The 26,935-nt window shown below is 47.8% G+C and overlaps 1 long non-coding RNA gene across 4 annotated transcripts; it reads left to right on the forward strand.

The window, feature by feature from the left end:
• Positions 1–9,553: 9,553 nt before the first annotated feature.
• LOC120595464 (uncharacterized) lies at positions 9,554–14,575 on the forward strand. Of its 4 annotated transcripts, none has more exons than XR_005650835.1 (5): positions 9,561–10,416; positions 11,566–12,105; positions 12,290–12,360; positions 13,415–13,746; positions 14,091–14,575. It is a non-coding gene; the product is annotated as an uncharacterized LOC120595464 (long non-coding RNA). The 4 variants fall into 4 exon arrangements; XR_005650838.1 differs by having other exon boundaries at positions 9,566–10,416; positions 13,643–13,746; XR_005650836.1 differs by lacking the exon at positions 11,566–12,105 and having other exon boundaries at positions 9,554–10,416.
• Positions 14,576–26,935: the final 12,360 nt, after the last annotated feature.

The following is a 26,935-nucleotide window of genomic DNA, read 5'->3' on the forward strand; positions in this document are numbered from 1 at the left end:
CAAAGGCAGAAGGGAGGAGAAATACCCCAGTTTCTCCTTTCCTGACACCCTTCAATAGTGGTTCAGTGCCTCCTATTGGCTGCACCCAGCCATAAATTAGCTGACACAGGAGTGACGAACGGATCTGGAGCCAACAAGCCTTGGGCCAAAGAAGCACTCTATTTAGCAAGAAATGCAACGATATACTAGAAATGAAAGTAACATAACAAAGAGATCCAAAGACAGACTTCAACAGCGCATGGGAACTCATCCGGTCCCACGCCTCATTCTTCAAGTGAGGCCCCGAAGAGGAAAATGATGTGACTTGCCCAAGATCGTGATGCAGCTGGCTGAGGCAGCCTGGAACCTAGGCATTGCAGTTCCAGATTCATGGCCCTTTTCACAGAATTAACTCTACAGTGATGAACAGCGGAAGGGTTTCAACTCCACGAAGGAGTGTGCTTCAATAGTTGATTTCCAAGACAGTTGCTTGGACTCTGGAGCCCATTTTCCCATAGAATCAAGGCTGTCTTGGCTGACTGTGTTCCCAGAATGGCTATCGAATGCCTACTTAGCCCACAACTTGAGGAAGAAAGGAACCTTCATACTCCAAAGTAATGAGAAGTCGAGAGGCTGACAGGCATCTTTCTCCCAGGACAGATCAGAAGAGAACTCTCCCCTACGGCCTCCCTCTGCCACGCTGGCTGAGGTTTCTCCTTGCTTGGCCCTGACCCCTGACGGGGGTGTGGTGGGGGGAGGTGCCTTCCACTTGCTAAGGTGGCCCTTCCTCACCTTGTCCGTTCCTGCGGTTGCAAGGCCAGCAACAAACGGACCAGGAGCTCCTGGAGCGCTGGAAGCGGGTCCTTTTTTCCCTTTTTTTTGTCCTTTACATCTTTGCACCTTCTGCGCCCTTCTAGTAACTAACTGGCTTATGCCAATCACGTGATTGTCACCCAGGTGGGCAATGGGGAAAGTATAGTCATTATAGAATGATTTTATTGAGAAACTGGAAAAAATTCCTGTTGTTTTCATACTATAAGTTAAACACAAATCAAAATTTGCGCGCGCGTGCGCGCGCGCACACACACACACACACACACACAAAGTGCTCTTAGAGGGTGAGGAGAGTTAGCGGTAAGCGGGGAGAGATGAGGACACTGACATCTGTGAAATGACTGCTCCTTTTGCGGGGAGGGGGCGGCACTGCCATGCATCCATTTCCCTCTGGTTTGGGCAGAGAATCCTTCCAAGGGCTGTAAGCTTGCCCACACTGCATGTGGTTTTAGACATGCCACCTGCAGTTGGTGAGTTCCAATTTCAGGAACCAACCACCCCAAAAGAGAGAAACTACCCATCTGCCCCAAAATGAGAACCAGGGCAAAATTCCTGGGAACTCAAAATGCAGCCTGGTAGCTAATGCAGAAATGGAAACTGAAATAAAGTTTCTGCTGTACGGGTCGAAACGCCGAGGCGTGTCTCCTCAAAGCTCACTCGCCCTTACCTCTCGATTAAAGAGAACAGGAAATCAAAGTCTGTACAGCTTTGGTGGCAGTCACACTCCAGTGCCCTTTGCTGTGACACTTCCCCATCCTACAGAGGCAGAAGTGACTGTTCCCCATCCCTCACCCCTTGCCCTGTGCCACTTTTCCACCCCAGTGGGTCAGGGCCGCCATATATGGCCATGCAGGCCGTACACTGCCCAGCTCAGGAAGTGCCAGTCCCATCAGCTGCAGCTTCGGTGGCATTCTTGCACTGTGCAGTATTTCTATCGTGACAGGCCCTGCCGATCACTTCATATTCAGGCTGACCCTCCAAGGCCACGAGCTCCCAACTGAGTAACAATTACTTTTGTGTCCCTGGCACCTAGCACAGTGCCTGGTACATAGCAGAACCTCAATATAGACTAGGGATTTAAAAGCAGTGAATTTGGGAAGGAGTCAGCACCTATCTCAGACAGGAAATAAGTAAGTATTTGAAATAGGAGCGACATCCTAATTACAGGATGGATAGTTCTTGAACTAACTTTAGATACTTTACAAGGTAAATATGACATAGTGGTTAAGATCTCTGGCTCTGGGGTCAGAAGAATTTAGGTTTGAATCTCAGCTCCACAACTTATTGAACCAGGCTGGGCACCTCCCCAGACTTCTCAAACCTTAGTTTCCTCCTCTGTGAGGATCTGCTGAGATCTAATGCCTTTGCATAGAGCCTGAGGCGTAGGGATGGTCAATACATTCTTATAATTAAGTCGTAATTATGATGTACATCGTTAATGGCAGTTAAGCAATAGCCCTGAAAGGCACATGGTAGCCATCAGTATTTTTATCCCATGAGAAGGACTATGCCCAAGACATAGTAAGTGCTCAATCAATGTTTATCGACTCAGAGAAGGGGGCGGAGAGGGAAGGAGTGAGGGAAAGGGAGAGTCAGAAGAGACACAGCTTCAAATCTGCCATCGCTAACATTGTGACTTTGATTAAGTTCCTTTCTTGGTCTCAGTTTGCTCCTTTGTAAGATGAAAGCTCGTTAGATGATGTCTCAAGTCCCTTCTTCAGGATCCCCTCCAGCAGACGCAAGAGAACCCGCTCCTGATCATTTGTGCAATGTTCCCTTAGATCCTGCAGGTGGTGCTGCTGAGTTAAGGGAAAAAAAAACAAAACTTTTTTGTTGTTGTTGTTTTTTTCTGCAACCTGGTTCCCAGCTGCCAAGTCTCTATATTAACAGCAGACAGGAATTAGGGAAATCGCTTACTTGTTGCTGAAAGTGCCTGGGGCAGTAAACAACTCATTCCGCTTCCTTTCTTGCCTACTTGGCCTCTCCCCGCGCCATGAAAGCTCCATGGGTGTGGGGAGGTAGCTGGCCCCACGTTCCAAGTCCACTTCTACCACTTCCAGCGGGCGACCTTGGGCAAAGGCATTTGCCTGCTTGAGGGTCTCTTTTGTAGTGTGCAAAATGGGGATAATAATACCGGCATATCAGCATGTGAACTAATATGGAGTGTCGAGACAATAATTAAATAACATTTGTTATTGACGAGTACAGTGCTGAATTCCTGTATTCAAGAAATACAGGCATTCAAGAAATATTAGTTCCCTTCCCCTCCTCTCCTTTCATTCACTACAGATCGTGGTTAGTGTTTGAGAAGAAATGAACAGAGCAGGTGATAGAGTGATGAGGAGGAAGCTTTCTGAGGGGGACTCATGGAAGAAAGGACACATCATCTGAGACAGGAAGGATGAGGAGAGGAGTCCCAGGCGAAAGGGCCAGCAGGTGCAAAGACACAGCCTTTCTCATCCGCTTCCCTTCCCCCATCCCTTAAAAGGGGTTCATAATCCAGCGGCCCTGTCCCGAGCCCCAGAGTCCACCTTGATCACGCTTTATGTACCCAGTCATGTCTCTCTGAGGACCAGGAGTACACTTTATTCATCTCTATCTCCCCAGAGCCTGGGGGATAAGTGCCTTAGGGAATAAATAGGACAATGCAAGTGCCACGTTGGCGTTCATTCTGTCTCTTATTGGCCACCTTCACGTGTAGGCATCCCGATCTTTAGCTGTACCCCTCTTTGCATATCTAGCACTTGGCACATGGTGGATGCTCAATAAGTACTCACTTTGATGAAAATGAATTGTATTTTTATTTATTGAGCACCTGCTGCGTGTCAGGCATTGAAGATATAAAGACGCACAGGGAGCAAGCGCTCCAGGGTCTGGAGGGCTCATTCTAGAAGAATAAAAGTACAAGAAGGAGCCCTGATACAGCACCTGCTATGTTCCTGTCTCATGGCCAAGTGCTCTTAATCCTCACAAAACCCGGCGAGGCAGGTACTATGATTAGCACTACTTCACAGATGGGGAAACTGAGGCTCAGGTGTGGGGAAACTGAGACTTGCATGAGGAGGCAGAGCCAGACCAAAACCCAGGCGTCAGGCACGAAAGCCTCTACTGTTCACCATTTTGTCACAAACACACACATGTGCGTGTATATAAATGATTCAGACGTGTGTTTAGGTGAGAGAGCTAAGGAATGGGGACAGCAGTGTGACAAGTATGGTGCGAATCGGCCCTTAAAGGACGGGAGGGGTTTTCCAGATAGGATCACGGTGGCAGTGGGGAAGGTGCAGGGGAGAGGGGGAAAGGGACGTTCTAGGCAGAGGGAAGAGGTCTAGCAGCCTACAGGGAAGATGGCAATAAGGATATGACACAGAGCCTGGGCTGGAGCCTGTTTGGGCGACACAGGCCGTTCCTCGCCGCTGGAAGGTCAAGTGCTAGCTCTAGAGAAGGTCAGCTCAGGAAAAGATACACAGGATGTGAGGCTTTAGAAAACGTTTTTTAAGAGATAAGTTTAACACATAGAAACTTTTAACCTTTTCGGTAGCTGATCTGTGTGAGCGCCTGCCTTTAGTCTGGGCAATCGAAACGTACAGAAGCCCCAAACTCTTATCCAGCATTCACTGAGCACCTACTAGGAGCCAGGCACTTGGCATTGAATATCCTATCTTGTCCGGCCATGAGAAGCAGTGGAACGTTTGAGGTCTGAACTTTTCCGAGTTTAAATCTCAGCTCTGATACTCACCAGATAGGTAACCTAGCACAAGTGACTTCTCCCCTGTGTGCCTCAGTTTCCTCATCTGTTAAATGAGAATACTGGTCATAGCTATCATGTCGGACCTTTGTGTTAAACGAGTTAATTTACTGAAAGGGCCTGGCAGACAGTTAGCACCCAGTAAATGCTGGAGGCTGCATCCGGGTGCTACTATCAAGTATACATATATACACTCTTTATTGGACGCCGACTAAGCGCCAGGCACTGGGCTGGAAGCAGAAGGTTTGAGATGAGCAGGACAGTGGCCCCTGCACTGCAGTAGGTCAGAGTCTGGTAAGAATGAAGCTTACCTAAGAAGTGGTTACAACAGAAAGAAATAAGTGCTATATTTAATAATAATAATGAATAGTAATAATAAGTAGCATCTGTGGGGTGACTCGTGGATGCAGGCGCTGTGCATATTCTACCCTGCCCGCAGAACTTCAGGGGCACACCACCATGGTCTCTTGTTCTCCTTGTGGGAACACAAGGTCCCAGCAAGGGGCGGAGCTGGTATCTGAATTCGACCCAGAGGCCGGGCTGCAAGGCAGGGTGTGCAGAGCCATGGGGGTGCGAGGGGAGGCCACGCAGAGGAGGGGACATCTGAGCTGTGCTTTAAAGGATGCTGAGAAAGAAAAGAGATCTCAGGGAGGGCAGCGAGCACACAACGCAGAGGTCTGGGGGTGGGAACGGGGCAGAGACGGAGAAGAGTCATTGAGCCTAAAGCCAAGGGCCAGGGTGACAGAGTGAGAGCCCTGGGTGGGGGTGGCCTCGAGGGCCCAGCTGTGGACTTTGGGCTCTCGCTGCAGCCTTCTAAGCAGGGGGATGCTGAGTGAAAGGAAAAAGCCCCCCTCCGCTCCTCTGCACACACCCCTCCCGGCCCCCAGGAAACTGGGCCACGGCGGGATCATCATGCTTCTAATTAATGCACCTCATCAGGGAGCCTGTCCAGCTTCCATATGGCGCGTAAATAATTTACAGTGACAGAGCGTGTTTATGTGGGATGGCAGCCAGCCGCCTGGCTTCTTCAGCCTCACTGCTTCCTCTCGCTCGGCTGGCCAACGAGGTCCCCGAGGACCCACAGGAAAGAGTCAGAGGCCCAGGAGCACCCAGACGCCCTCCAGCACAGCTATCCCACAGGAGGCAGGGACTTCAAAGTCCGGAAGGCCACAGGGCCCCTCGGCCCTGGTTCCCAGGGAAGTCACGTCCACTTCCAACCCCAGGAAGGCCTGAGGGGCCTTTCTTGTTCTCAACGCATTTCTCAGAAACAAGCCAGAAAGGTTTCGCATGGCCTAGGGGACGGGGTCAAGGGCTAGGCCCAGATGTAAGGAGCAGGGTGGTGAGCGGGGCCTCCTGCCTTAGCCTGCAGGGGCTCAAGGCCTAGCTTGGCTAGGACTTGTCTGCCTCAGTTTCCCTGCCCACAAAGGAAATCTCCTCAAGTCTATATACCATCTCTCCCTCTAAGGCAAAAATTAAATCAGTCTACCAAATGCAGGAATTAATTAGTACAATGTGGTTGTGATGTTGTGATTTATAATAAATATATATTTGGTCTTTACCGCCATTCCTTCAACAGAACTCCTAAAACCCTTGGAATTTCCTAAGTGATGAGAGCGAGTAAATTGTCTTTTGTTATGTTAATGAGATACTTTAGGAAAATCCCCAAGTCACCTGAAGAAGGGGGCTGGTTGCCAGGGGAACCAAGGGTGTGAAGAGAGAATGGGAACTTTCAGCAGTACTTCACAGCTCAGAGAGGGAAATGGAACTAGAGGTTGAATCAATCACCAACGGACAACGAATTAATCAATCATGCCTATGTAATGAAGCTTCCATAAACCAAACCTTTGTCCCCTAAAAATGGGCTTTCAACAGCTACTGGGGTGGTGAACCAGGCCCCAAACTCTATGGGGTCAGAAGCTCCTGCACTGAGGACCTCATCCTATGACTCTCTTCAGCTGGCTGTTGATTTGCATCCTTTAACATCGTTCGTAATAAATCGATAATCTAGTGAGTAAACTGGTTTCCTGAGTTCTGTGAGCCTCTCCAGCAAATCAGTGAAACAGAAGGAGGTGCTCATGGGAACCTCTGATTTGTAGGCGGATTGTCAGAAGTACAGATGACAAGCTGGACTTGTGATTGGCATCTGAAGTGCGGGCAGTGCTGTGGGACCGAGCCCTTAGCCTGTGGGATCTGATGCTATCTCCGGGTACATAATGTCAGAGATTAGTTAAATTGTGGGATACCCAGCTGGTGTCTGAAAAATTGCTTCATGGTGCTGGGGGGGAAAAAAAAAACATATATCGAAATTGGAGTTTGACTCTTAATGGTAAAGTCAAAATAATCTCCAACTTAAAATCATCCTTTGATCCATTTTGAAGCCACATTCAGCTATGTTCTAATACCAGGTCTGTTACATGTAAATTTGTATCTAAACCAAGTTGGTGAGCTATTGTGAATTCAAGTGGGTGCAGATGACAAGGAAAAGTCCGGGATGAGTGGTAAGAAGAGTTTTGCTGAAATCGGGGCGGAAAACGAGGCAGCAAAATTGCTGCCAGTTAGGATTCGTACAAAAGCCTCCAAAGTTTACCTAGACATTTGGATTTTGTTAAACTCTTGCTGCAACTATGAATTATCTGTTTAAATATACTAATGTATAACTGAGCAACAGATACACTTAGTGGCTTAATCACACACACACACACACACACACATACACACACATCAATTACTCGCGGTAGCTGTTTCTAAAGTTGCCATGAACACTGGATTAGTGAACGCTGCACCATTTCTCCTAGGGGAAGTAGAAGGCGAGGGTCCCATGAGCCTCCGGTGGCTAAGCTAAAAAGTTCTTTCAAAATGAGAGACGACAGCTTTTATTTGAGATCAATAAGAATAGCCGTTCAGGAATCATTCATTCAGGCGGGAGCCCAATAGTGTTCTGATTAGGAGACAAAGGCAAAGGATGTTTATGAGAAGGGGAAAGGGCACAATTACATCAATAGCAGGAAGGCATTTCTGTTGGTGCGGATAACGTGCCGTCGTGATGCTGATTCTAAACAATGCCTTTAATTTTCAGGTCAGTGGTCTTCAGTCCAGTAATCATAACATCTGCTTTCTCGTGATCCTTGCAAACAGTTATTTGGGACACGGTGTTGCCTTGGGTCCAGTTCAAAGATTACTTTGCCCTGTTCTAACATTCCAAGGTTTGAGGTACAAGACGGGCCAGGCAGTCCCTCTGGCTTGGCAGCTCCAGCTCCGTTTTGACGTGGCTTCATTTACATCATCTCTTTTTTTTTTTGACATGATCAAAACGTTTCCATCAACCAGTCAATACATAACCTTGTTTTAATACACATCGTCAACTGATTGCCCTTGAACACACCGCTAACAGCGCCATAACTCATGCTTGTACAAAGCTGAGCTGATACATCTGCTTCCTCCAGGAGGCACCTGCCGGCCTTCCTGTGCTTGGGAGGAGCCTCCAGACGGCTCAGAGGTGCTACGCCTGGAGGTGATTTTAAACAGCAAAATCATCTCCAAAGGACACAAAACATGGCACTCAGTAGACCACAAAAAGGATCCTGGTTCACAGTACAAGAGCCGAACCAAGAAGGTGGAGCATTATTCAGCTGGGAACACGAGTGCTGCGTGAGTCAAAATTTTTCACTGCTCTGCTTATGTCCATCAAGGGCCACGAGTATTGCTTTGGGAGTTATAAGCAAATAGACTCACAATAACTCACACTCACAATAACGAGAATCAGCTCCGTGTGTGTACATATGTGTACAATGAATGTCCATACAGTTTAATATTTATGCGTACATATCTTATATTATATGTATAAACACTTGATCAGGATCTCTCTCCCCGGGTGTCCCCCGGGCCCTCCAGGGGAGTGGGGTACAGCTGCTATTGTGTTTGGCAGCTCCTGGAGGGCAGAGCTGGACTATAGCTCTGAGCAGCACGAATGCCACACCTCATGCAAGGAGCACTTAGCCAGAGCTTTCTCTGTGGACCGTTCTAAACAGCCTGCACCTCCCTCTGCACAGAAGCTGTCCTCTAGCATTTCCTTCTGGTTAATGACAAGTTAAGCCCTGGCGTCAGCACCCTCCTCCTTGAAGCCATACCTGACTCCCACGCAGGCAGCTGGCGGCTCCCACCTCTGCATGTCCCTTTTGCGCCATGTGCAATGATAAGCAGCCTTATCTTGTCTGTTTCCCTACCTAGACCGCTAGACCCCAAAGGCAGAAACCATGTCTTGTTTGTTTTCACGTTCCCAGAACTTGGCACACCTCTCCATGACCCGATGACCGGGAGCTGATGAGTTTTTTGAATCATCGAACAGCAGAAATGGCAGGGACGTTCAAGATCATCCAGCCCCAGGATACTCAAAGTGGGGTCAGTGACCAATCGGCAGGAGCAGCCTCTTCGGGGAGCCTGTTACAAATGCAGATTCCCTGGCCCATCCCTAGACCTTCAGAAAAAGACTTTCTGGAGCGGGGCCCAGCAACCTGTATGCTAACGAGTTTTCCAGAATATTTGTACGCCTAATAAATTTCAGAAGCTCTGAGTCTATTCGACCCCTTTCACCTTGATGCTTTCACGGACGGGAGGTGGAGACATGGTGAAGAGAACTGTTTCCCAGAAGTCACGCATCCGGCTAAGAACGGAGGCGGAGCAAGAGTCCATCTCTGAGCATCTGACAGTGAGGCGGCCAACAGGCACCCACGCTGACACCTGTCTGTCCACAGGACAAGCTTCCACGCAATGTGAGCGCGGTTTTCACCTTGGCTCTCATTCACGGGGCTTCTCCTCTCTTCTTTCTTCTCCCTTCTCCTCCTCTTTATTTCCTTCTCACTCTCTCCTTCCCTTCGTCCCTACCTGCCACACCCCGCCCCGCCCCCGATCTTGGAGAAATAGCTCAAGTGATTGGGACACCAATTCCTTTGCACATCAAGCGGGAATAACCTTACCACCCTGGTCATCTCAGGTCAAACCGAAGAACACGTTACCTCCAAGGGGATGTTTTTGTGATAGTTTGGTGGGACGATTTAGGGAAGAGGACTTGGAGATTTCAAACAAGTCCCCTTAGAGGGCAGGAGTTATCTTTAAACTCTTCCTTCATCAGACTGGCATCCGTATTCCCACTGCCAGCCCTCACTGCCCCGCCACCCCTCCGTCATCTGTGACAACAGGATTTGTTTTTCTCTGCAGTGAGCTTGGGGTTTATACATACAGGCAACTAGGTGAATGTTCTGTGAGGTCGTTAGGGTTTCTCAGAATGAGTCATTTTTTCAAAAATAACAAAACCTCTCGACATCGCTTGATTTCAGCATTCTCGCCAGGCTCTTGTAACTTCTTTTGCAACTGCATTCCAACCACGCCTGACTTCTTTCTCAGGCCTGACGGCAAGTGCCCCTCCTAGCAGGACTTTGCCGATAGACAAAGAAACCCAGCCCTGGATCTGCAGGCCATAGTCCAGAAGATACTTAGGTTTCAGATGATGAGAGAGGACCGTCTGGGGCTCTGCAGGGCAGTGGGCGGAAGGGGCACGAGATGTTTCCGGCCCACGGTTCCTCACTGGACTCTGGCAAAGCACCTTGCTGCACTTACCTTCTCTGTCCTCATTCGGTCTGGCTGAGAATCCTAAGAGCAATAACGTTTGCTTGTCACGGTTTTTCAAATCCCATTTCACTTCCATTGCCTCGTGTACAGATGAGAACATTCAAAGCTCCTGGAGATTTAGAGAAGTTAAGTGTCTTGCCCAAGATGGTGGTGATAGTCACCGCTTACTGAGCCAGGTGCTTCCCCAGCGGCATCTCAGTGCTGTACTCTTCACTCACCTGTACCGGCAGGTAAGTTATTACTCCACCCCCATTTTCTAGATGGAGAAACAGAGGCTCAGAGAGGTTAAATAAGTTGCCCAAGATCACAGAGTGAGGGGCAGAGCTGGAATCGAAGCCCAGGTGTGTCTGTTTTCCATCTCTGTGTCTTTTCCAAAACATCACACGCAAAAACTGCTCTCAAAGCATCTTGCACGTGACACTTAGCATCATGGATTTTAATTGGCGTTTTATGTATCTCTGTCCTATGCTGCCCTAAAGCAAGGAGAGCGGTTTATTCATCTCCATACCCTCAGCACACGGCTCACTAGTTGACATACACACACGCAACCATTGCTGCATGAGGTCAGCGATGGACTCCAACTCTGTCCCTCAGACTGGAACGTGTCCCCTGCACACACAGCCACCCCCAGACCTAAACCTGACTCCTGTACTTCTTGGCCTCTGTGAAGACACCTTGCCTCCCTGAGGTCTATCTTAGACACCCAGAGGGCCCTCACGTATGATGGTTTGTAAGTGTATCGAGTTTTCTCAAGAGGACAGGGCCTAGCATATTTGTTGGTAGAATAATGTTTGTTTGCAAAAAGATGGAACAAAACTCCTTGACGGAGTTCGTACCGTTGGCCCAACAGTACGTTTTGCATTTGCTTTTGTCTCTATGAGATCCTTGCACAAAAGGGGAAATGGGATCTCAGAATTCTTAATTTTATGTGACCCAAATCCTATGTGAATGAAATATATGTACATGTGATAGGGGACATCGCTTGTAAAATTCTTAATCTTTTAGCAGGAAATGAAACGAGACATCTCTTGCAGAGTTCTTAATCTTTTTAGTTAACCTAGTTAAGTTTTCTTTTCTCCTCTCTTTGGGAAAAAGGCCCTCTCCCTCAAATCCCAATAATTGCCCTAAAACTGGTGACTCACATCCTCTGGCTATTGATAAGGGTCATCGGCCCCGTGTTATCAGACATGGCGTTAGGCCAGACAGGGCCCTTAGAGTCCGAGAGGGGAGGGGACTTTAGGCCAAAGGTCTTTTTACTCTTTAAGAAATATATTAACCAGGCTTGTTTTCCTTTACTTGCTTAATAGGCAAATCAATCATAGAAAATTAATAGATATATGATTTAAATAACAAGTACGCATCTTCTTTTTCTTGTCTAGGGACTGAGGCGGCACTTCAGCAGGAAACCCAAGACCCCGCCCTGACTAAGGCAGAGAGGGAAAGGGCTCCATGAAACCCCAATAGGCAGGGACCACGGCCCTTTTCAGCAGGAAGCAGATACGGAAGAGATGCTCATCCCTCCACATCCATACCAATAATAAGGAGTTCGTGGCTCTTAGAAAAGAGTTAGGCAGGAAAGTTAGTTAGGGGGTTTCGGGTCTGCCTGCAGAAACACTGAGGTCATCCTATCCTAGAAGGGGTCCGCCCTCGTTCACCCACATTGAAGCAAGCCAGAGGCATTTGGGAGCTAAAAGTAACTCATAGAAACAAGTGAGCAGAAAGTTGGGTACTAGTTTCAGCCAGTCACTCGCACCTGCACAGTAAAGATCCCAACAATCTTTAATTTACCTGAGCCTCATTATACCATCATTATAAGATGATGCATATGTCCAGAAGTCCATTAATATCATTATAACAGACCGAATTCTGTGCACGAACATGCGCGGAAAGCGAACGATGAATCACTGAGTCCTGTCAATGTGAGTTGTCAGTCAGGGAAGCCCGCTCGCTAAGAAAAGTCACCACCCACAGCAAATAGGGATAAAAGCCCCAAAGGCTTTGTTACCAGGCCTTTGAGCCATGCTTCTCTTGCTCAGGCCCGTTTCCACATCTGGAAGTGTTCTTTCCCTTCTAATAAAGCTTTTCTTTCCTGCTGTCTTTCAGTGTCTTGCTCGATTCTTTGTTGGAGACATCGAGAACCTGGACCACACACCGGGAGGGAATCCCACTCTCCGGTAACATATGCACCCAGTGTCACTACTGTTTCCTGCTTCCACTTTAAGACTCATGGTAGATGTCACTTTCTTACCACCACCCTCCCTACTTCCTGCTACCTCATCCCCAGGATGATACTACCCCAGGCTTAACTCTGGGCACGTATGCTTCCATAGGGCGATTGCCTGCTTATTTATCTCACTCCCGTTGTTTATCTATTTCCTATGCGCCCAGTGGCTCTTTGTATCTCTAGCACTTAGCCGGAGTGCAGCCCAGAGCTACCACTCAAGAAGTGTTTGATGATTGCACAGCCAGCAATCCCTTACTCCTGCAGAATCCTTCGCTCTTTCCAGGTCATGTCCGTGCATCCTCCACACAGGAACCCTGAGAACTAAGTAACGGTTCTCTCCTTGTGCCCATTTTGAAGACACTGAGACTCAGGATGCCGACTGACTCATCCAACATCACACAGCCAGGAAGGGCGAGTGCCCACATTTAAATTACAAAATCCCAGTCGACGGGATTTGGGGAAGCCTTGAAGGCCGCCTAAAAATGAGCTCTTCTTGTTTTTAGCAAAAGAATTTTTATTTTTTATTCTTTCCCTAATGAAATCATACTCAAAATCATACTATAGAAAGGTCGGAGGAGGACCAAGGCAAAGTAGAAAAACTGGGTCCCCATTAGTTCGGTCTCCGCCTCCCCTCAGACAGGGAAAGAGGAAAACCGCTGATACAAATAAATGTTCCAGGACTCCTACAACTACGTCCTTTTTAGTTTTATTATTGTAGCTTTTTAAAATTTATTTTTACTTATAGTTGACATACCATACTATATGAGTACAACGTATAAATCGTATGTCGTACATTTATATACCTGACAAAGCGATCACCACAGTGAGTCTGGTCCCCCTCGGTCACCGTCCATAGTTCCTGCAACATTGTTGACGCTGTTCCCTAGGCTGTACTTCACGTCCCTGTGATTTATCGCAGCCTCTGTGTTGTCATCTCATGCTTCTTCATCTGTCACGCCCCGCTGCCCCGAGCTTGTCTTCCTCATTCGAAATCTCCCTCTCAGCCACCACCGTGTCAAGCACTGTGCTGAAAGCTTTGGAGGATGCCAAGTACGATGGGTCCAGGCTCCACGAATCCACGGTGGCCCCCGATCGATCCACTGTGGCCCCGATCCCCGTCTCCTGTCTGGGAACCTTGGGAAAGTCACTTAATCTCTCCCCAAGCCTTGGCTGCTTCATCTGCAAAATGGCTCCAAGGCTTGGATCGAATCACAGTCAATTGCCTCACACAGGTAAACACGCCGTGCAGGACTCGACAGAGCCTGATGGCATCTTCTACCTCGGGGCGCTCCGAAGGGCAGCACAGAAACCACGGAAAGGACCTGAAACCAATTCTGTGAGGAGGCATGCATTGTTTTTACTTCAATAATTATGTATTTATATCGATAGCCACTTGTCTCGTAAGCCAAGTTTACATTTCTGACAGCAATATGTCTTAAAGACATGGATTTAAAAATGAAATTATGGTGGGTGGACTACATCTCTAATATCAAGGAAGCGATGTTACAGGTGGGAAATGGATGCCACCTCCTGGCAGGAGGAGGAGCCCCTGAATGGCAGGGCTTCAGGAGACCCAGAACTGGAGGGTCCAGGAGAAGGAAGGAGGAGGAGGGACACAGGTGAAGCGGGGAGGAGCCAAGAGCATCCCTTTGAGTGAGGCTTCTGTTTCCTCACCTCCAGCCGGCTGACTCTCTGGGGCTGATGACAGGTGCCACCGAGGCCGTACAGATTCTGCTACCAGGTAGCACTGTGTAAGTTGGAAGCCTCCCATATTCCCTGCAGGCCTCGGAGGGAAGAAGGAAACAAAGAAGTCTCAGGAAGGAGCCTCCAGGATCAGCTTTTCCTCTCTGCCTCTTGTATCTGCGTCTCAATCTGAAAGGCGGCAGCTTGCTGGCAGTGGCTGGGCTCTGCCGGAGCCTCGGGGTACCAGCTTCAAAGCTGTCTATTATTTTTAACAATAATAATAATCCTCTGACATGTGCCTTGTGGACCCAGTCTTTTCACGACACGGTTTCACTGCCTTTTCAATCCTGTGATGCGGTAAAGGAGATCAAATATGTTGTAGCTAAAGGAAACTGGACTTTGGATGGTAAACGTACGACAGAATATACAGATGTCAAATTATAATGTACACCTGAAAACTGCACAATTGTATTAGCCAATGTTACCCCAATAAACTTCATTTTTAAAAAATTTTGAAAAACATCCTTGTGTCTTGGGGAAGAAGAGGCCTGGGTGGGGGTCATTTACCCCCCTTTACAGATGAGGAACCTGAGGCTCGCAGTAGCTGGGGTCACAGAGCACCGAGGAAGCAGCTCCTGGACTGCAACCGGGACGTGTTCACCCTGACTTCAGTCCCCTCGCACCCCTTTCCTTCCAGAAACATCCAGTACTCTGAGCCCTGGAAAGGAGGGATAAAGGACCGAGATGCAATGCCCCTTGCCTCAAAGACATCCCCGGTCAGCTAAAGGGCTCTGGCAGGCGTGCGGCCTCATCACATGACGACATTACCCAGGCCATCAGAGCAGCAAGGCCTGGCGGTGACACCCTTGCAAATTCTTGGCCTGACACTCTGGGCTCCCGCCAGCACACCCAGGCCTTCCTTCTGCGAGTTGGGTCATGGAAGGCAGGTCCCCCTGAGACATCCGTGGCCTTTCCCTCTCTCTCAGTCCTAGGGCCTGCAGACTGAGGTGAAGCTCAACGGTGCTGGGGTCAGAGAAGAAGACACCAGACACAACGATTTCACAGTGGCAGGAGGTTAGTGTCCCCGCCTGGACACAAACAGAAAATCACACAACCGAGGAAGTGCTAGAAGTCATCTTGCGATCAAAAAAGAGAGCCAGCAGTAAATAAAAGTGACTTCACAGAAGGCAAAGTGAAGAAATAGAGAAAAACCTGGTCTTCCGGGGCACCTTGGAGCTACTGGATCGAACATTGCCTGAAGTACACACTCTAGACTTTTTATTTACATTAGCCAGTAAATTCTCTTCATTACATAGGTCTACTTGAACTAGGTTTTGCAACTTTCAGCCAAAAGATTCCTGATACTGCCCCTCTAGCTCTGAAACCTGATGTAAGAGCTCAGTTGTTTATATAATAAACGTAATAGAGTAGTTTAGTGCTGTCACAGGCAGCATCTCAACTGTGTTGTCAGCCACGTAAGTGCTGTTTCCCTCCTTAAAGTCAAAACAAAATAGGAATGAGACTTCACATCACCTCCCTTCTGCTCAGATCCACCTTCACCTGGCCCATTGCTATGCGGTAATAATTTGCTGCAAGAATGTGTTGGTTTTAAACCATGTCCACAAATTCTTTGACCTCTCATCAAGAGATGGAGACTAATTTCCCTCTTGAATGTGGTCCAGCCTTAGTGACTCATTTCTAATTAATAAAATCAAGTAGAAGTAACGCTGTGATTCCTGAGGCCGCATCATAAAAAGCAGTACTGCTTCCATTTATGCTCTCTCTCAAGCTGCTCCTCCTGGGCGCCCAGCCGCCATGTTATAAGGAAGCCCAAGCCACATGAAGAGGCCAGGTGAGGTGTTCTGCTGACATTCCCGGCTACGGTCCCAGCCAGCAGCCAGCAGCAACTCTGGACCTATGGGCAAACAGCCTTCACATAATTCCAGCCCTCTGAGACTGCATGGAACAGAGATGTGTGGTCTCCTGCCAAATCTGCCTAAACGGCAGACTCAGAAGCAAAATAGATGTTGCTTACAGCACTAAATTTTAAGGGTCTTTTTTTCATGCAGCAATAGATAACTGAATCAAAAGATTAGGTATAAAACAGTTATAACGTGTGTGTATGCTTTTCATCTCTTCTGTTTACTTCCTGTTACACTTTGTGATGTAGTCATGTCAATGCCCCATTTTATAGATGAAAGAACGGAGATTTAGAGAATTAAAGAGACTAGTCCAAGGTCCCCTCTGATAGTATGTTACAAAGCTAGGAGTTGAATTCATTCTTCGAAGTCCTCCATCCTTTTGAAAATAAGAACTTCGGCAAGCATTTTCTTACTTCTAGGACTCAGGGAGAAATGGCCCAAAGTCCAGTTTGCTTTATAGAGAATGAACATTTGTCAGGTCACCTCCTCCAGCCATCACAATGGTCACACTGATTGTGCCCTTCTGAGCCCCTCGAGCCAACTTGCATTCAAGACAGCAGAGTGACCTTTCTGAAATTCAAATCTGTCCTCCTGAAGAGCCTCAGTGGCCCCTCTGCCCCAGATATGGTGGGACCTCCTTCGCGTGGCACGCCTCTCCAACGCCATCCCTCCTCCATCCCCCACCCCCCCAGTAAGGCCACATGGCAGCCACGCTGAACAACCGACAGATTCCTCAGACCCACCCCACACTCCCCTGCTCCAGAGTTCACACACTTCCCACAGCCTGGAAGGTGCTTCCTCCCCTTCTCTATCCGGCAAGCTTGCAGATTTCCTGGGGACCCAATTCTGTCACCTCTGCGGGAAGTGCTCCTTGCAATGCTAGGTTGTGAGGTGCTCCCTCCTCCTCCGATCTCCCAAGATGTGTGTGTGTGTGTGTGTGTGTGTGTGTGTGTGAGGAGAATAGTTTGCAGTGTCTACAAGTGAGGATGTATATTTCAGCTCTGCCACTTGCTAGCTACGTGACCTTGGGCATTTTACTTAACCTCGATTTCTCATCTGCAAAATGGAAATATAAAAATTCCTCATAGGGTCATCAGACAGATTAAATGAGATAATCTGACAAAATGTTTGGCCCACATGCTTAGTGCTCATTAAACTGTCATCTTTATTGTTGTCACTTATGTGGTCTCCAACCTTTTCGGCACCAGGGGTCAGTGCTCCTATGAGAATCTAATGCTTGATGATCTGAACTGGAGCTGAGGCTGTGATGCTAGGGCTGGGGAGCGGCAGCAAATACAGATGAAGCTTCGCTCACTCTCCCGCAGCTCACCTCCTGCTGTGCGGCCCGGTTCCTAACAGGCCACAGACAAGTACAGGTCTGGCCTGGGGGTTGGGGACTCCTGCCTTATGGCAAGTAAGTGCCGCTTTCTCTTTCCAACTAGACCGTGAGCTCCATGAGGGCAGAGACTGTTGTCTTTTCACTCAGAGTTCTCGCTGCCTGGATCTTAGTAGGCACTTGACAAATAAGGAATAAAGAAAGAATAGGGTAAAATAAAACTTTATAGTTAGATCGAAACATGGACACTAAATGGAGATGCCCGATTTCACGTCGTGGCCAGAAGGTTTTGGCTACTGACTTGAGAACAATAGCATGGGGTACATTTAGCTACCCATCATACCTGTCATCCTCCCGGACCCTCCTAATGAATTTCCCATTATCCTACAGTGATTTTTTTTTTCCTATTATAAGACTATCCAGGTAAAATATTTTGATGTCTATAAGCTCTATTGATTCCATGGTCGGCACCCTCTCAGAGGTCCGGCCTCAGCTTGCTGGAAAGCCTGTGGGGTTCCCTGTCTCATGCCTCTAGGATTTGTGGTTCTAGCTTCAGCTAAGAATACCCTTCCCTCCACCTCCTACATTTATTAAAAGTCTGTTCATCTTTCAAATTCCAGCACAAAGGCATCCCTTTCATGAAGCCGCCAGTTTCTCCAGCTAAAATTACTCACTTCCTTTTCTTCACCTCCACAGTGCTCAAACTCTGAGATCGTTTTTCATTTTTGAGATGAGTATAATAATAATTCTCATTTTATAGGGTGGCCGAGGGAGCCAGCGGAAACAATGTGTGAGAAAACACTTAGAAAAATGTACAGACTTGTCAGCACATGCTTGTATTATGGTAGCTCTTCCTTCTAGGAAAGCACATTTCATTCTGGCTGATGTTGTGGTTTGCCGTGTACGTTCCTCCTTCCCTCGTATCGATTAGGATTTTTTTTTTTGCACAATGAAACTCTGCCTACCTCAAGCACCCTTCCTATTTAAAAAAAAAGTGTAAAGGAAATATACAGATGGCATATCAGTTAAGAGGTGCACTGGGCTGCAAGTAACGGAACCCCCCACACAGTGGTTCTATAAGAACTCCAAAGGGAAGTTGTTGCTTGATGTCACCAAGCAGGGCTGAGGTCTATGCAGTTTTCTTAACCTTTTCCTCATGCTCATAAGGTTTCTGCCACAGCTCCAACCATCATGTTCACGTCCCAGTGGAAGAAGGACAAACAGGAGAGGCATTGCTAGCAGACGTTCACTTGCATCTCACTGGCTAAGTCACATGGCCGCGCCTCATGGCAACGAAGTCTGGGAAAGTGAGCTTTCAGACTTCCGCTTTCTAGATTAGAGAAAACATAGCTTGAAGGGAGTTGGGATGTGTGCTGAGTGAATCAACCTATAGTATCCACCACAACGAAGCTCTCAGAAAGAAGAAAAAGCTGAGTAGCCAGATGGCAGAAACGAGTAGGCAGTTATCTTCCAAAGGCAGGTAAAAGGACCAATCAGCTCTAGCCATTTGCAGTTTGTGGTTCATAATTTACTTTCCAATAGCCTGATTTTCCAGTTTGGGACAAATGTCCAGCCCTTCGCCAGAGGAGTGCAAGAACCTGAACTAGCGAGACCCCAGGGTGGCATGCCATGCATAGGGAAGGGGAGATCCCAAAAAGAAAAATAGAACTGGGCAGATGAAGAGCAAGAAAGTCCTTACATTTCCCTTATGAGGATGTGAGCTCCCCAGAGACACCACTCCTGACCTTGTCATCTGTGAATCTGCCACTCTACCCAGCAAAAGGATGCACTCAACAAATCCATCATAACGTGAATGATTTTATTCTTCAGCCAGTGCCTCTAGTTCCCCTTTGTTTGGGTTTATGTCCATCTTCATAGAGAGAGCATGGGTCTTGAAGCCAGACAGACCGAAGGTGGAATTTTAGCTTCACTAACCCTCTCCCCGTTGCTTTGGTCAAAATCTTTTACATCTCTATGCCTCAGTTTTCCAATCTGCAGAATAGGGAGAATCAAACCAATCTCGTGAGGTTGCTATAAGAGTTAAACAATATAGTGCATGTAAAGCATTTAGTACAGTGCCTGGCACATAGTAGGCCTTCCATCATCAGTGGTCTGTTAATATTTTATGTGGGAATTTTAAGCAATGAGAGTGTAATGAATACCTCCCTATAGCCAATGGCCCGATAATTCCTATCTGAAATCCTATAGAGGGCGGGTTTGATATCCGAGGAGAGAGCAAAGTTTTAATCTTTCTAGTTCATCCTAAAAATAGTTAGCGCTTCTCTGTACATTCTGTCAGCTCAGCAAATCCCATCTAGGGAACTGGGAGATTGTGAAAGGCCATCTTTCTAAACAGGGGTCAAATGTTCTTCTTTACCCGAGAGTAACTCGCAGAAGATGCACATGAAGATAGAAGATAGAGAGATGGCCCGATGGTGTGGGGCGTGGGGGAGGGGGAACAGGGAGCCTTCCCATGCCGGCCGGGGTCAGGTGTCTGGAGCCTCAAGGATAAGAGGCAGCTGGTACACTCTGCTTCCTAGGGAGAAGAGATATGTTTCTCATAATTATTCATTCTAGCATTCAAGTCATCTGAAAAACATTTACCGAGAGTTACCAGCTCAGAAACTGGTAAATGCAAATGTGATTAAGTATGTTTGTCTTTAACGAAGTCAGGGTCAAGGCATTTTGGAAATCTTCAAGCATTCTGCCATCCTCCTCCTCATTATCATCTTCATCATCGTCATCCTCCTCTTTATCATCATCCTCTTCCTCATCCTCCTCAATGTCGCCATCCTCCTCCTCCTCCTCCTTCTCTTCCTCTTCTTTCTCCTCCTCCTCTTCACCATCATCACATTTATTGAGCCCTTACTGAGCATCATCCACAGTTCCAAAGCATTCTTAATCTTTGCCTTAACTTCATAAGGTAAGTACTTTATACCTATTCTACTGACGGAAACACAGAGGTACCAAAAGGTGAAATAACTTATCTGAGCTCTTTAGAAACTTGCTACCTGGAAAGGTTTCCACCATGGCCTCAATGGTGGGGGCTTCTAATATATAAGGGTTTACCTGTTGTCATCAAAACATCAAAAGAACTTAAATCTAGCACCTCTTTGCCACTGGCAAGCTAATAACACCCTCTGGACTTTCTCAAGTATTCCTCCATGCTCAGGCTGCTCTCACCTCCAGAAAGTCTTTCCCTCCAACTTCCCTGAGAAGCCAGCTACACTCTACTCATTTTTCAAAGCCCGACTCCCCTGCCACCTTCATTAAGAAAACTTTTCAGAGCTTCACTACCACCACCACCATCTAGGTATGTTCTTTCAAATCTCTGTGTTTGTCTGTCTGTTGACCCTTACAGTCTGCCAAAAGTTATGATCAGCTCTGTATCGGACTTAGTTGTCTCTACCAAGCGAGTTCTCCTCCAAAGCAGAGACCTATGCATTTAGTCAACTCTCTAGCTCCAGAGTCTGGCATGCACGTGTGGATTAAATGGGTACTAAATTCATAGTGTCTGGCTCATAGCTAACCCATGGCAGGTGCTTAGTAACTATGAAAAGAATGGAGTTGGATGTGGACATCGACAAAATGAGACAAGGTGAGAAGAAATTCTCGCATCTCAGAGTTAAAGCAGGCTGAGGAGATGTCAGCGGATGCGAGAAAAGCCAGCAGGTTAGACAACCAAGAATTTCTCCGATTTAACCAACTCTGTCCTCTCAGGCAAGCCACTGGGTTCCCCAGTTGCCACCCAGAGTAGATGAAAAGCAGAAGTCGTATCATTATTTTGTGCAACTTTTGGGGGGAAAAAAAGAAACACGGCATCTGCTCCTATGGCTTCCACACCCTGTGCTGCCATCCCTCCCCACCCAAATTTTTCCTCTCATCCACAAGAGAAAATCCAAATGTACTTCTTGTTAAAAGCTTGTTTCATGAACATTCAGATTTATGAAAAGTATACATCAGGTAGCAGTAATGATTTTCTTTACCAGAAATCATTTACTTAAAAAAAATTTTTTTAATGGCAAATTACCAACCTAGTGTGCTGAAAGAGCAATTTAATTTTCAGAGACACATTACATAAGTTTCCCCCTAAACATATGGAAGGTTCACTGCAGGGTCAGAGGGGTCGGGGTGGAGCGAAGGTGAAATATTTGAGAGAGAACTGGAATGCGGGAGAGCCAGTAAGAATCTGGAAGCTACCTCCACCCCCAAAAAACCTTCCCACCCTCCATGCCTCTAGAGTCGATTTTCACAAAATATATGCCTCGTGCTGACCCACCAGCAGTAAAGAGTTCCCCTGATCAAATGAGTTTAACACGTATGCCTGCTCTGTTCCGCTCTTAAAGATCCTGGTCACCATCTGGTTCTTCAAAACGCTGAGGAATCCAAAAATAAATCCACTTGTTTTCCTGTATTTGATGCTACTTTTATAAGCTTATTTAACCACAGAAGCCTTTCATTACCGAATTTCTAAAGCTATTCCGTAAAATGTCTTCCCAGAGGAGGCTAGCTTGAGAAAGACAGTAAAGTGAAGTGGGTAAGAGCCTGGGGTCTGCGGCCAGACGGCCTGGGTTTGAATCCCAGCAACGCCACTCACCCTCTGTGTGACACAGGCACACTACACAACCCTTGCTCTGTGCTTTCATTTCCTCATCTGCAAAGTGTGGATGATAAGGGGACCTACCTCATCAGACAGAATGGATATAACAATTAGAAGTATCAACGCATGGAAAGTTCTTAGAATGGCTCCTGTATGTAGTTAAGTGCTCAAGTAGAATTAGCTGACACTTAGTTAGAATGTAGTGCTCACACATCATCCAACAACATGAAAGCAGAGGTATGAATCATCTCAGAACATGATTTCAGCTCAGCCCCCAAATTTCTGGGAAACAGTAAAGTGCAATGTGACAGTACCAGGAAAATAGATTAAAAGCGAAAAAAAAGATGGGTGTAAGAAAGATAGTACCAACTCTCGGTGGTGAGTCATGATAACATCCAAACAATGCAGGAGAAAATGGAAGTGGCCCGAGGCTCTTGGTTACTCGTGTGGCCTGCAGAGGACACCTGCTGTGGGTAAAACCCAGGCCCCCCGTGTGCATGCTGTGTGACTCGAGACAAGAAAGCTAACCTCTCTGTGGCTGGGTATAAGAACTGCACTGACCTTTTGGTATTCTTGTGAGGATCAAAGGAGTAATTACATGGACAGTGCTTGGCTTCTCACAAGTAAAGGGAGCCCTGATTATTCGAGTGTTAAGTTGGCGATGTCAATGTTTTTGCTCTTAGTTTTTGTTTTTTCTTGGAAACACGTAGACTTAGAGACTTTCAGCGAAGGGGTCCCAGAGCGGTCGTCCAGTGCAACATCTTTATTTTGCTGCCAAGGAAACAAGGCCCTAAAAGAGAAAGCCCATTCCCCCAGGACACGTGGCAAAGGAGAAGTGAAGGGAAGGAATAACCTTCCTTCGGTGACACATAGAAAAATTAGGTGACCTTTCCTGGGAGGAAGTGGGTCTTTAAAGAGACGTGAGAATGACAAGAAGTGCCTGTGCGTTTCAGGAGAGCAGAGGACAGCTGTTTGGAAAAAGGGTCCCCAATCAAAGGGTGTTCCGTGGGGCCATGTCATCACGGCAGTGCAAGAATGCCTGACCGTGGACAATGAAGAGGATAACTGTGATTCACTTGTGTACATCACTGTGCAGCCTTTGAAGAATGTTGATAAGCCACATCTCACTAGGTGTGTCATCCTTATTTTTTAAGATATTCAGTTAGTGACAAGCTGGTAAGCAGCCCAGGGGGAACTCAAAGTCAGTGTTTCTTGACTCTGCTGTGAGCCACCCACCCCACATGTGTGGGATGGTAACCCTAATACTAGAATCTAACACGGACTTTAATTTCTTACAGACACAAAATAATTCCCCTGTGATGCTCCCTGCATCTCACGTCTCCAGTTCCACCTTTGAGGAGAACTTCTCTGACCAGCCCAATCCACCAAGCCCTCCCCACTCTTCTGAACACCTCCAGGTCTTGCTGTCTACTTTCTGATGGACACCTGTCAATCACATCCTGGTTTTAGAGGAGAAAGGCTCAACATCCTATCGTTCAAATTCTGGTTTAGCTAACAGTCCCTATGCATCTCTGATGTGCCAGGCTCCAAGTCAGAGAACCCCTATTCCCATCCTCGTTTTACAGCCACCAAGAACTCAGGGTTTGTGGTCTCTGTTTTGCCAAGGAGAGACCAGAGGTCCCGTGTCCTGAAATAAGTTGCTGTATTAGTTTAGTTTTCTACTGTGGCCATAAGACACTACCACAAACTTAGTAGCTTACACAATGCAAATCGATTCTATAGTTTCGTAGACCAGGAGTCTGAAACGAGTTTCATGGAGCTAAATTTAAGGTGTTGGCAGGGCTGTGTTCCCTGCTAGAGGCTCTAGGGGAGACATTTCCTTGCCTTTACCAGATTCTAGAGGTCATTATCCATCCCCCACTCCCATTCCTTGCTTCACGGCCTCCATTTTCAAAGCCAGAGGTGGCAGAGTGAGACCTTCTCACGTGCTTCCCTCTGACCCTTCCATCTTGGAATCTCTCCCTCCAAACACAGCCAGGAATCGTTCTTCACTTGTAAGGACTCGTATAATTAGTTTGGGCCCATCGGAATAATCCAGGGTAATCTCCTCATCTCAAGGTCCATAACCTTAATCATTCTGCAAGGCCTTTTTACCACGGAAGGTAACGCATTCACAGGTCCCAGGGACTCAAGTGTGGGTGTCTAGGAGGGCCTTCACCCTGCCAGCCACGTTGGCCTAGGACCCCACTGCTAACAAGTGCGAGAAGCCCGGGTTCCCCACAGACCTACTCATCTCCAACGGTTGTTCGTTCTCTGCTCTATTCCACTCTCTCAGTGGTACCAAGTCAGCAAAATTTATCCATTCAACTAAACAAATTAATTGATTAGCTGATGAATTAATTAATCTATGTGTGACTATTCTGACCAAGCCAGGAACTCAGGAATATTACGTAGAGGAGATGACCGGAAAGATCAGAGATGTCGAAGTTATAAAATCTCAGATTCAAGGCTTGGTTCTGCCATGTGGACATGGTCCTGGGCACGTTACTTACCCTTTCTAAATCTCCATTTCTTCTTCTGTGACACACGGATATTAATCTCAAAGGTTTTTTTTTTATGTGGACTAAAGGAGACAGCACTTACGTTTTGCGTAGTGCCTGACACCCAGGAAATATGGGACAAATGGTAGCTAGGATGATAGAAGCTACTCACCCCATGAGGCCCCTTGTGAGGATGGAGCACATGGAAGGTGTGTTTGCCCTCCAGTGTGATGACCATTATTTCAGAGTCAGCGAGAAAGAATTATAAACTCGTGGTGGTCAAGGAGAGTATGACCATGGGCTTTCATTGGTCAAAGCAGGTCGGAGCCTGGAATCGCTCATTGGACTAGGAGCATAGAGTCATGGAGTCACCTCAGCCTCCAGGGATCATAAGGTACAGACCTGAGGCATCTCTGTATTAAGCTTCAGATTTGGGGCTGCTCCTTTCTGCTAGGCCTGAACGTGTGGAATCAGGCAGACAAGTTATGGCCACCGTTAAGTAACTGAGCCTCAGTTTCCTCAACCCTACAATGGCAATGACAGTCATCTCATTCACTTTCTATGAGGATCATGGATGTGAGTGATTTACATCCTCACAGCAACCCTGAAAGGTAGGTATCATCATCCCCATTTTAGTGATGAGGAAACTGAGTCTTAGGCTGAAAAAAAAATAAACTAACTTCTGTAAGTGTACCCAGCCCGTGGGGAGGCAGTGACTTTGCTGATTACGAGGACAGTAGCCGCCAACACGTCCTGGACCTTGGGCAGACTGCGTAACCCGTACTGTGTTTTGGACGCAGTGGCGGTGGCAGTGGGGTGGGTTTCGCTGTCATGCGATGGCTCCTTTCTGGCTTCTTGTGCCCACTCTGGCCAGCCATGTTCTCCACACGACAACCAGAGTTAAGTCTTTATCACGTCTCTGTCCCTCCAAAGGCTGCTCATTTCATTCAGAACCAAGTCCAAAGCCCGTCCCCGGGCCTTGGAGGCCGTACCAGGTCTGTTTCGCCGCCTCCTTTACCCCGTCTTCTCCTCTCCCCTCTCGCTCACTCTGCTCCTCTCCAGACGCTCTTCCAGGAATACGCCCGACACCTTCCCCCCTGCAGGCCTTGGCCACGGCAGCCCCCCCACTGCCAGCCCCTCCCCCACACATCTGCAAGACCCTCTCTCACCTCCTCCCAGCCTCTGCCGGACGACACCCTCCACGGCCACCCTTTATAAAATAGCTCCCATACCCCACCCTCCAAATATTATCTCTTTATCCCGTATCATGTTTTTAATCTAAATATGCGCCACCACCTGACAAATTAGGATCGGACATCTCTGCTTATGGTCTATCTCTTGCCATTTGAATATGAGCTCCATGAGGACAGGGTGCTGCCTGTCTGTTCACTGCTCTATCCTTACAGCTCGGACCAGGCCCAGGCCCATGGTAGGTGCTCTGCGCCTGTCTTTTGCACAAGAAAATGAACTATTGGGCTCCTCTGGCATCCCGGGCAGAGAGAGGGAGGCTGCAGAAGGCAGAGGGCTGAGTAAAGTGGGGCGAGGAGCAGAGGGGAGGCAGGGCGCTTCCGGAGGAGGAACTGCAGGCTGCTGACAGCTGCCTGCCAGAGCCCCTGGCAGGGTACAGCTGGGTGCAGATGCTGACCTTCCTCCTTCTGCTCCCCAAAGTGGAGAGCACCCCGGAACCATCCAGGGCTGAGCCCTGTCCCAGAGCAGGCAGAGAACCGAAAACCAAAGTGAGACTCTTCAGAGGTGAGGGAAACCTCAGAGAGTGTCTAATCTGCTGATCCGCCTCTTCCTTTGCAACAGAGACAAAATAAAGGAGGGGCCGGGAGTTCACCCCACCGGGAAAAGGAAACTCAAGCATAACGGTGCTGATAGTAACCAGGACAGCAGGTACATACGGAAGGGTCCCAGCAGAAAACAAAATATATCCCAGAGGGTGCAAATAAAGAGCATTAACACATGGGGGCTGGAGCTGAGGCCCCCAGGGGGAGAGCTGGGGGAAGGTATCACACCCCTGAAGTAGCAGGGGGAGGAGATGGCGTCACCAGGTCTTGAAAGAAGGTGATGGAAACCTCGGTGGTGCAGGAGCGCAGCTGCTGGCAAGGTGCGAACGTCCCTTTCTGCCCTCCACTCTCCTGCCAGGACGTGCCATGTCCGAATCGGCCAGAAGACAGGCGACAAGGGAGCTGGGGTATGCAGTTGGCGGGGGCAGCTTACAGGACACAGAACGTGGCAGGAAGCAGGTTAGGACCATGGAGAAGAACTGGCAAAAGAGACCGATTAATAACCATTCGGAGCTTTTCCCACTGCTTGGTGTAGAGCCAGGCACAGACTAGACCCTTAGCGCATATTTGTTGAATGACCGAATGAATAAAGCTTGCTAGGCATCCCTAAGCCCCAACTCCCAGTGTCCCCTACAAACTGTTTTGTCCTCAATACTCAGCACACACACACACACGTTCACACTTCCATGGAGC

Source organism: Pteropus medius, unplaced genomic scaffold (assembly GCF_902729225.1).
Source record: "Pteropus medius unplaced genomic scaffold, Ma_sr-lr_union100, whole genome shotgun sequence".
Taxonomy (NCBI): Eukaryota; Metazoa; Chordata; class Mammalia; order Chiroptera; family Pteropodidae; genus Pteropus; species Pteropus medius.